The sequence below is a fragment of the Benincasa hispida genome, chromosome 10 (genome assembly GCF_027475165.1).
Source record: "Benincasa hispida cultivar pf3 chromosome 10, pf3_genome.v1.1, whole genome shotgun sequence".
Classification (NCBI taxonomy): Eukaryota; Viridiplantae; Streptophyta; class Magnoliopsida; order Cucurbitales; family Cucurbitaceae; genus Benincasa; species Benincasa hispida.
This window is the reverse complement of record NC_143487.1, coordinates 11,312,396-11,323,816: the sequence shown is the minus strand read 5'-3', so window position 1 is coordinate 11,323,816 and position 11,421 is coordinate 11,312,396. Positions and strand designations below refer to the sequence as shown.

At 29.0% G+C, this 11,421-nt stretch overlaps 1 long non-coding RNA gene across 2 annotated transcripts; it reads left to right on the top strand.

Moving 5' to 3' along the window:
- Window positions 1-4,621: 4,621 nt before the first annotated feature.
- On the top strand, window positions 4,622-5,878 carry LOC120089337 (uncharacterized). 2 transcript variants are annotated; one of them, XR_005485149.2, is made up of 3 exons: window positions 4,622-4,758; window positions 4,896-5,050; window positions 5,632-5,878. It is a non-coding gene; the product is annotated as an uncharacterized LOC120089337 (long non-coding RNA). The 2 variants fall into 2 exon arrangements; XR_016524046.1 differs by lacking the exon at window positions 5,632-5,878 and having other exon boundaries at window positions 4,896-5,272.
- Window positions 5,879-11,421: the final 5,543 nt, after the last annotated feature.

Below are 11,421 nucleotides of genomic sequence, written 5' to 3'. Positions count from 1 at the left end.
CAGCAGTATAGATATATAAAGCGGTTGAAATATTATGAGAAAGAGAGACAAATGAACCAATCATAGAATGCCACGTAGGCTGTTATTTTCAAAATTAAAATTGATAGTGATACGACTACTGGATCCGCGCTGGCAGAGCAAAACCGTGAGCCACATAGATAATTTCTTAAACGAGAAAAATAATTGACTCGAAATTTGGGCCGTTGATTTTACGATCATCAAAAAGGAATTCCTCTGGCTCTATCTTTGTTTTTTTGTTTTTTTTCTTTTTTTAAAAAAAAGAACAATAAATTTGTTAGCAGAATCTGACAAAGTAATCCGAATATAACGATTTGGTTTTTGTTTTAATTCTAAAAAATGGTGTGTTTTTTTTTTCACAATTTCAAATTTCTTTTTCAAGAAATTATATCCTATCATCATATCTAGTTGTGGTTTTTAAAACGGATTCAAATATATTTTTGAAAATTTATATCTTAAGATAAGTGATAGAATAGATAACCTCTTTGACAGCAAATCTAAATGGGATGGGTTACACATCATAAATTCAATTATGTTCAAATTCATAAGTTACCATTATTTTTTTTTTCTAATTTAATTTAAAAAATTTGTCGACCAACTTTCGGACACCATCTCCAATGATTGTTGGCGGCCAATCTCCGACCACCCGACCCGTCGAATATTTCTTTAAGTCATTCCAAAAAAACCCTTAATTTAATTACAATAATATTTTTTAAAATACACTTTCACTTTCTTATAATCTTTTTTTTTTTCTTTTAGAGTTCTTTTTATAATTATTATTATATTATTTTTTTAATTCTCCATCTTCCATTCTTTAGTTAAAATTAATGTTTCATTCATTTATTTTCTATTTCTACTAGCTGAAAATCAATTCGAATATATTGATAATATAGTAAAAAATGTAAATATACATTGCATATATCATTGTTTATTTTTTGGCATGTTTATAAATATACCAAAAAATATAATATACATCAAATATATTATTCGGTACATAAGATAACATATTATATAAATTGTATTATTCATGCACATGTCAAATATACACCGATTTATTTAAATGTTGTTAACAACTTAGCTGTAAATAAAAATTAAAACTCAAACTTTATGATTTTTTTCCTCAAGTGTAATTTGACAAAAGAAAATTTTATAATATTTCAATAATTTAATTTAGGACTTATACTGATTTATTTCAATTTGAAGTTAGTATGTTACATAAAAAAATCGATTGTTTTCAAATTAGTTAAAGTTACAAAATTAATGAAGTTTTATCTCAAAACTTTGTAAAATCAAAATAACAAATCACTAAAATAATCAATTAAATAAAATTATAAAAAATTTAGTCACATCTCCGTTTCAAGAAAAACAAAAACAAAACAAAACAAATATTTTTCTAAATTTGTTAGTTTATTTTAAACTTAACTATATTAAAATAATTAATGATGATAAGTTTGAACTAATATAAAATCTAACCATGTATTAAATATAAGAAAATATTTTACAAACTCAAATTATAAATTTGTCCTTCATTTTCAAACTTCCCAAGTCTGCACTCCAAACACAAATTTCTTAAACACAGACTTCTAAAACTTGCATTCCAAATACTGTTTTCTTAAACCTAGGCTACCTAAACCTAACCCGTTGGCACTTTACTATTCCAAACATGCACAGCAAACGTTCCCTAAAAGTATAAATTTGAAAATCATGGTTTCGATCAAAACATAAGAGTCTGTTTGATAGAAAATCTAAATTCAAAGAAAAGTATTTTATGTTTTCATATATATGTTCGAAAGCTGATTAAAAAATTATATTCTAATTTAAACCAATTTTTAAATTTTTTTTGATACAATATATTTATACATCATAAAAACTAACCATAGTTATCCATCGATATTTCATTGACCATCCTTTATATATATATACACACACATATATATATGACAATAAACTATTATTAATTTATTTATGGATATGGTTTATGTAAAAAAAAAGTTATATAATTGTTATTTTGTAATTGATTTTAACCTGACATATTGTATTGTTAAATGTTTTTATTTTATTTAATATGTCTGCAGTTTAAAAGTTAAAAATATAAAAATTTTGCTTTCAGAATTTGTACTGTTTGTATCACATAATCTAAAAAATAGTTTTCCTAAGTAAAATTTAGGTTGTGTGTTAACTCAATGAATCTCAAAACATAGAATAGAATCTATTTATTTATTTATTTTTAAATAAATCAGAATCCATATTCTCATTGTTCATTGTCTTTGTAGAGATGCCTTTGGTATAAAATTAAAAAATTGTATTATGATTTAAACAGTGGTTTAAAATATGTTTAGTATTATAGTTACCACTAAATATTGGTTCGATTTATAATGTATTTATGAACATGTTTTATGTTTAAAAATATATAATTATTGTTTTGTAATATTATATAATTTATAATATATTACATAATACATAAACTAAGTTTATATATGATATATTTTATTTTTAAATATGTTTTAGCTTTATTTATTATAATTTTGTATTTTAAAATCTAAAATTCAAAATTTAAATACAATAAAAAATATTAAAAAAATTTCAAAAACAATTATCTGCCCAACACATATTTGTTAAATGGAACGAATATGTAAAAAGTAAAACATAATTGGGATCGATAACTAAACAGATCCGGACCAAATATGTAATAAATTAATGAAAAATTTAAATACATGCTTTACAAAATTATCCCCACAATATATAAGAAAAATTTAAACTCAAGTATTTACAAAACCAGAAAATGCTGTCCCTACCTTGACAAGATGAAATTTGCTATTTGTGGACGAATATGTATATGCTACGTGACTCCTTTGCCTCAACGTTTGTTATATAATATCAAATCAAAGGCTAGAAAGTAGAAACTACAAGATTCGTGGTTTGAATCTTGCTATCCCAAATGTACTAAAAAAACAAAATAAAATGTTTGTTATATCATTAAAAGAAATTAGGCCTTTAATGTTAGTTGAAATAAATAGGCATAAATGTCGGTTTTAACAAAAAAATAAAAAACCAAATCTTTAATGTTAGTTGAAATAAATAGGCATAAATGTCGGTTTTAACAAAAAAATAAAAAACCAAATCTTTATTGTTAGTTTTAAATCGATGTAATAGTTTCGGTTTAATGAAGCTACAATGTCAGTTTAAAAGTGATATTTTAGTTAAAATTAGGGTTTTACTTACTCTCTCTATATATATATAAGAAGAAAACTTCACCACTCACCAGTCGCACACGATCCCCCTCTCACCCTCACGAATTCCCTCCCACATGCTTGTGTTCCTATGGAACTTCTCGACTCACCATTACCGCTCGCACGTCGTTCGTCCTCTTCCTCATTCCCTCCCAGAACGGTTAAGATCTGACGGTCGTCGTCGAATTTTCGCCACCACCATGAAAGCCTCTGCATGTTGCTCGTGAAGGAACTCTAAATTAAAGAACCAGTGAGCGAAAACGGATCGTTCCAAATGCCATTGAGAAAGAACACAAATATTTACAGTAAAAAAGAACAGATTATGCATAACTAGTAAATTACAACATGCTTCTTAGAGAACAAACAAGGGATCTGTGTAATACCTTTGAAGAACCTTTCTTCTCGTATTCCCTCGATCGTTCAGCAACGCGTCCAACAGCACGAACTCGAACGTAACGATCAGAACTTGATCTCAATGGACAACTAGAAGAACCTCGATCACAATCGAGTACAACTCGATCCTGACCTTCGAATAGAACTGAACACCAACACAAAGGTTACTTTGGTATTCTCGGTGTGAGAATCTAGAAGTTGTGGGCTCTGTATGACTTTGGATAGAGGAATGGAGGAACTCGTATAGACTTGATACTTAATCGTGTAGAAAAAGAAGTCTATCTCATAGACTTGCTACTCGATCGTGTAGCAACGAGTAACTATCGTATAGAATACTCGACACTTGATCTTTAAGTTGTGTAATACTATCGTTTAGTAAAACTCTTTTACTCGATAGTTTTTCTTTTGTGAGATGATACCAAATTGAATGATCTCTCGATTTGGAAAAAAAAAAAAAAAACTATTTTCCTTTTTATCTCACAATTACCATAAACCGCAAAGCTCCCACTCAAGTTGGTTATTAAGAAAAAGAATAATTAATTATCACATAATTAATATATTATAAATAAATAATAACTAACTTATCATATTATATTTATAACCTATGTTTTAATATTGTATCATATGCAACATATAAACCATAGTTTTTTTTTCCTATTTTATGTCATTTAATATAAATCATATTTATATTAATTCCTCAAATCAAATAGTGTATCAAATACATCATATCAATTATATCACATATAATTTAATTAATTTAATTACATCATATCAATTATATCACATATAATTTATAATTTAATATAAATCGTATTCATAGTGTCACTAGAATAAGGTATCCCTCATTTATCCGTCTACTACCGATCATTTAGATTATTACTTAAGCCATGATTTACTTGTATGTCTCTACATACATAGTTTATTCAATTGAGTAAATATTTATAAAATAATACTTATTTTATTAATAATAATATGTTTACAGAAACCACTGGACCAGCAGAGATTTTAGACACCACAGCTCGCCTTCGTTCTCGCTGCCTCCACCATGACTTTCTCCTCTTCTTCTTCCTCCTCTAGTGGAGATCACGACCTCTCTCTTTATCCTCCCTCTCAATAGGTATTATCTCCATCGCCTTTGATTTCGAATGTTCCGTTTTCCGATTCTGAGGAATTTTCATGACCTAATGGTTTTTTTTTAAAAAAAAAAAAAAAAAAAAAATTTAATTTGGTTCGGCGGATTGTGTTTCCTTTTAGGGCTTTGTTTCAGAATCTGGTGCGAACAGAGGTTGTGGCTCGGATTCTTTGTTAAAGAAAAAGAAATTGCACCGAGGTTTGATGGATTGAGATTCATACATGTTTGATGGTAGGTCCTCACATCAAATCCGTCGAGCTTAAGCATCTCAAGCTAGGTAGTTCCCTCAATTTCTTCTCCTAATTTTTTTCTATCCAGATGTACTCTATAAGCAAAAATGGAGGGAATCGCCTAGCACTATTTTTTGTTTGCATTTTTCTTGATTTGTGTTCTCATGGGCTTCTGGTTTTATTTTGTTGTAATGATGCACATATGGGAGATTTGGGAAGAATTTAGATAAAGTTTTGAAATACAATACTAAAATCAATTATTTTGTATATGCTCCTAAACTGTTTGCTCAAATGCTTCAGAGAGCACAAGTTTTAAAATATTGGTCACTAGTAATAATTGACAATATAGACATTTGATGTGCAAGAAGTTAAACCTAACGAGAGCTTCGTGATAGTTAGTGATTTGATGGGAGATTAGCACCCCATTCCTCTCTACTCTTTTTTCTTTAGTAATAATTGATAGGTTACTTGGTGTTATATTGAACAATAATAACGGATAGTTGTATGAATATATTGATCAATGTAACTTTTGATAAGTTATTTCGTTAAATAATTTGTCACTTCCTTTATTGTAAGTTGAGTTATATATATATAAAAAAATGAAGATTTTTTTTTCGTGCATATACAGGTAAAAGAGAAATATCATTGATTTGCACGTGCAAGTAAACCATGACAGACATTGCCTATCACAAAAACAAACATTTAATATCAAGAAAGTGTTATTAAAAGGTATTTAATGTCGGTTGTCTTTAATATCTTTAACCGACATTAGGCAGCCGACATTGAAGATCTTTAATAACATAATCTTCAATTTCGATTGACAACCAACATTGTACTCCTGTAATGTCAATTTTAAATTGATATTAAAGTCTAAATTTGTACTAGTGATAATGAAGAAATAGAAAACGTTATAAAATTAATGAGAAAAGAAAAATATGCAAATAATATCTCTAAATCTATGTTTTATATTTTACTGGCCAGTTCATTTGATCCAGTAGGACTGATCATCCCAATTCACGTAGGACTAAATACACATATGAAAGAGCCTACCAGCCCAGCAAATATTGATATGAGTGTTTAAAACCGAAAAAATTCCGGGAATTAGTTTTCTACCTAACTAATATTTCACAAATGTCTAATGTTTCATAGTTAGGTTCCAATAATCTTTTGAGATATTTTTAACCTCTTGGTAGATTAGACATAGCACGTGTGATGCATGTGAAATCTGTAGTTCTATTTCAGTATACAAAAGAAAATGATTTTAAAATATTGTATAATTAATGGAATAGTTTTTCACATTGTTTAACTCAAAATAATTGTACCTATTCGAAAAGAAAGATTAAATAGAAACTTTTGAAAATTTAAAGGGAAAGTGATGGGACTGTACATTTAAACATATGTTCAAGTTAGATTGTGACATTTCATATCTATGGTCTAAATCATCCATACAAGAAATGATATACTACTTCATTATTTAACCACTTTGACCCAAATATAGTTGTAATGATACCAAGAGCATGATTGTCGGTTAACATTTATACCCACAATTAGATATTGATGTTTCATATGTATGATCTAGATTTCACCCACATATGAAATGATATACTAATTTATTATGTAACAACTCAATCTCAATAGTTGTAACTAGGTAAAAGACATGACTGTTCGGTCAAATATATTTTTACAAGTAGATCGTGATATTTCATATATATGGTATAAATCGCATCCTTACACAAAAAAAAAAAAAAAAAAAAAAATACCACTTACGTGTAGCTATCTCGACCCAAATAGTTGTATTAGAGGATAAAATAGGAATTTTTAAAAGATGAAAATGGGGATGGTAAAGATTCACCCCTCATAACCTCTTTTATATATAGTATAGATTATCTCTCATCTTTTAATTTATAAAATTTTAAGGTAAAAAATATATCATTTCCATATTTACTATTAATTTTAGAAGGATTTTATTTTTTGAAATATCACTAATTACATTATCTATCAACTATAAGTTTTTAAAATATTTAATCTTTTCCTTATTAACATCATTTTCAAATTTTGATTTCTGTTTTTGTTATTCATTCATTTTGGTTTATATTCTTTTAATGCAAAATATTTCAAATTAATGTTTCTTTCATTTTAGGTTATATATGTACAAAGCCTTTGAAACATATATCAATTTTCAGTGCCTAAAAATAGAGATGTTCATTTAACCCGTGGGGTCGGGACCCGTGTGGATTCGCCCTGAATGGAGTAGGGAATCTCTAACTAGATGGGGAATGGGGGAGGGACCAAGGAGATTTTTCTCCCCGATGGCTAAACGAGGACTATATACCCCGTCCCGGACCTACCCCACCTTAATTAATTATTGATTTATTAATTTAATAATTCATCAATTATATAATATACACACTAAGTTGAATGAGAAATTTTGACCAATCACATATCGCCATGTCATTTCTCAAAATCAATGACGAAACTTTTTTGGGTTATTAAAAATCAACATGTATCTCAAATTGAAATTGAAGAAAAAAAGTTGGGGAATCTCGATGATGCTATGTATTTTCATCTTGATCATTAGATTGAATTAATTGATATGATCCAATTAAATATTAATATTGTCGGGAATGTCCTAAACTCACAGTTCGTAAATATTATTAAACATATTTTAAATGAAAGTATTATTGAGTATTTTATTCATAAATTGTTATTGATATTATAAAAATTCAATAAACGAATCCATGGCTATAATATGAATACTTTAACTTTATGTGGCGGTATCAAGTTTTAACCAAAATGGTCTATAAATATATGGATGAGATTGGGTACCTCATCTTGGTGACACTATTGGATGAGACCCATTTTGTATAGTGATACAAATGATGTGATCCCAAAATCATTGGAGAAATGTGGGTGGAGACATCCTATAGAATGAGTTTAATAAGACCGGACCTTTGACCAATCACATATCACCATGTCATTTCTCAAAATCAATGACGAAACTTTTTTGGGTTATTAAAAATCAACATGTATCCCAAATTGAAATTGAAGATGGGGAATCTCGATGATGCTATGTATTTTCATCTTGGTGATTGGATCGAATGAATTGATATGATCCAATTAAATATTAATATTGTCGGGAATATCCTAAACTCACAGTTCGTAAATATTATTAAACATATTTTAAATGAAAGTATTATCGAGTATTTTATTCAATAAATTGTTATTGATATTATAAAAATCCAATAAACGAATCCATGGCTATAATATAAATACTTTAACTTTATGTGGGCGGTATCAAGTTTTAGTCAAAATGGTCTATAAATATATGGATGGGATTGGGTACCTCATCTTGGTGACACTATTGGATGCGACCCATTTTGTATAGTGATACAAATGATATGATCCCAAAATCATTGGAGAAATGTGAGTGGAGACATCCTATACAATGAGTTTAATAAGACCAGACCTCCAAATGGTCACTTTTCTTTATAACGACCGTTTACTGCTAAAACTGACTATTTCAAAATCCAATGACCTAGGGTAACTCGATCTTAATCTTGAGCTAACTATGAACTCCTGTTTATTCAGGATTATCCTTTGATCTGTATAGGTGAGAGTAGTCCAACTGCACTGCTCAAGAAGTCTCCCATTTTTGGGATAGGACCGGATAAATAGTTGGGGACATAATTCTACAAAATAGAATTCACTCTTGCTTAACTTAAGGTTAGCAGATAGATTGTTCTCTTAAGTGTTGGTTCCTAGTTTTGAACAATGGAGCCCCGCCCTCTCATAATTGAAATGGTCATAGTTTATAAGTTGGACTATAAACCAACTGTTCGATGAAGGATCGGTGAGAGCTTAAGGAGCAAGATGTATTTACAGGGGTAAACTGGTAATTTTGACCTAGTTGTAAATACGAACGACCTGTGAATGATCAACTTACCGATTATGGTTAAAATGGACAGAATTATATCTACAGTGAGGAGAGTGCAACTATCGAGCTATAGTGGTGTGTCTTGGTAGTTAACGAATGGTGATTAATTTGGTTTAAAAAGTTTAACCAATTAATTGCAAATCGTTGGAACTCATGATTTGTAGGTCCATAAGATCCCTTTACTAGCTCGTAAAATTATCTTGGATTAGTGAATTGAGTGAGTTTGAAACGTTGAGATTCGAAATTAAGGTTTTGAATTTGAAATGTTCAAATTCAATTAAGGTTTCTATTAATTGTATTTGATATAATTGAAACGTATAATTTTTTTTTAAAAGTAAACGAAATTGGAGAATTAAAAAATATTTAAATATTTGATGAGGTATAATATAATATTTAATATTTAATATTACATTTAATCAATTAAATTAGTTTAATTGATTATTCAATTTTATTCAATTTTGAAATTTGTTCAAAATTGGTAATTCGATTAATTAGAATTTTGTTTTGTTTTTAAATCAAAATAATAAAAATTAGATGAAAAATTGGTTTTTGAAAAATCAGTTTTAATTTAAAATTAATTAATCAAATAAAATAAATAATTTGAATTTAGAATTTGAAAGTCTTGGATTTTCCCACTCAAATTAACACCTCATGCCACTTCAATTTCAATATCAACCTTTTACTCAAATCTGCATGATCTTCTTGTATAAATTGAAGTTTTGAACTTCAATTACATTATCATGCATGCTATTAAAATCTTTGAAGTTCTACTGAAAAAATCCCTCCAAACCCTCTTCAATCTCACTCAAATCCAGCTCAAATTCAGAGATTCCACGTCTCAATTCAAGTTAGAAAACAATAGAGAAGGTCTCTGTGGTGGTCTACTGAAAGATTGAAGCTTTAATTCGTGGAATTCAGTTGGAATTGAAGAGTTTTCATCAAAGGTATTGAACTCATGAAACCCTTACCAGAAAACAGCTAATTTCTTTCGTCGCATATTAGTTTACTCTAACAAATATTTGAGTTTAAGTCCAAATTGAGAACAAACTTTGATGACCAATTTCAGGTTTCGACAACAAACTTTGATGACCAACTTCGACCACCACCTCCGACTACAAACTTCAACAAAAATCACCTTCGATGAGCACCTTCCAGCAAGCAACTTCGACAACCAACTCTTCGATAACCAACTATGACGACAAACTCAGGCAACGAACTCTAATACCACCTTCAATCGAACAATTTTAGACTCAATCACCTCCGATCAAATTCAACGATCACCTTCATGCAACCAACTCCGGGCTCTGAAAACCACCTCTGACGAACAACTCCAATACCACCTTCATGCGACCAACTTCAAGCTCCGACAACCACCTCCAACTACAAACTCCAGCAAAAATCATCTTTGATAATCAACTTTGACAATTATTTCCGACTATTGTAAGACTGATGACTGTTAAGTATGTTGTAGGGTCGTTGATTATATAAATGATAGTATTTTGTCTACATTAAGTGCAATATTTATACATAAAAAATTGTAGAATATATTTTTATTTAATTGAATTCACGTATCAAAAGAGTGTTAAGAATATTTAGACGAAAAGTATGTATGTAGTTGAAAAGTATGCAACATATAACAAAAACAACCATAAAATGAATATTTTTTTTTCTAGAACATTTTCTAGTAAGAATTAGTGAAAATTTGAGATTTGTTCTCCGATGATCCTCCAAATTTGGAGGAATTGAAAGTGAAATTATTGAAAAAAAATGTGGGGACATTTCATTAACTGCTAAGATGATGGAGGAGATTCGATTAAAAAAAATTGATGACAGAATAAAAATACATAGCAACAACATGAAGAAGAATAAAAATAAGAAGATGATAATGAAATTTCATGGAGAAAAAATAGGAAGAAAAGATTTTGATTTCTCTTTGGTTTTTCATTTTATTTAACCATATTTCTTCAAGAAAAGTAACGGGTTAATTGTTGTTCATTAACCAAAAACGAAAGAAAGAAAGAAAGAAAGAAAAGCTTAAAAATTAAAAGAAAAAAATTGTAATCTATATTTTATTCAAACAAAGATGGGTAGGATTATTGAATAAAAAATTTTCAAAACAAAAATAGTAATCATAAAAACAGATTATTTAGAGTTCAAAAAACTACATCAGATACCCCAAACATACTCAACTCTACACCCCAAACACAGACATATGAACTCATACCAAATAACTCAGCCCCTAAACAGATCCTATGTGTTTTCATCTTGACCGTTGGATCGAATTAATTAATTTGGTCCAACTAAATATTAATATTTGGGTTCAAGTCCAATTGAACCCAAAATAGGCTTTTACCCAAATACCAAATTAGGTTCAAATCCAATTAATTGGGCCCAAGGGCCAAGCCTATAGACCAACCAGACTCAAGCTCATTCAAGGCTCATGGAAGCTCTATAGAAAGAAGCATTGACCTTCATTTTGAGGGG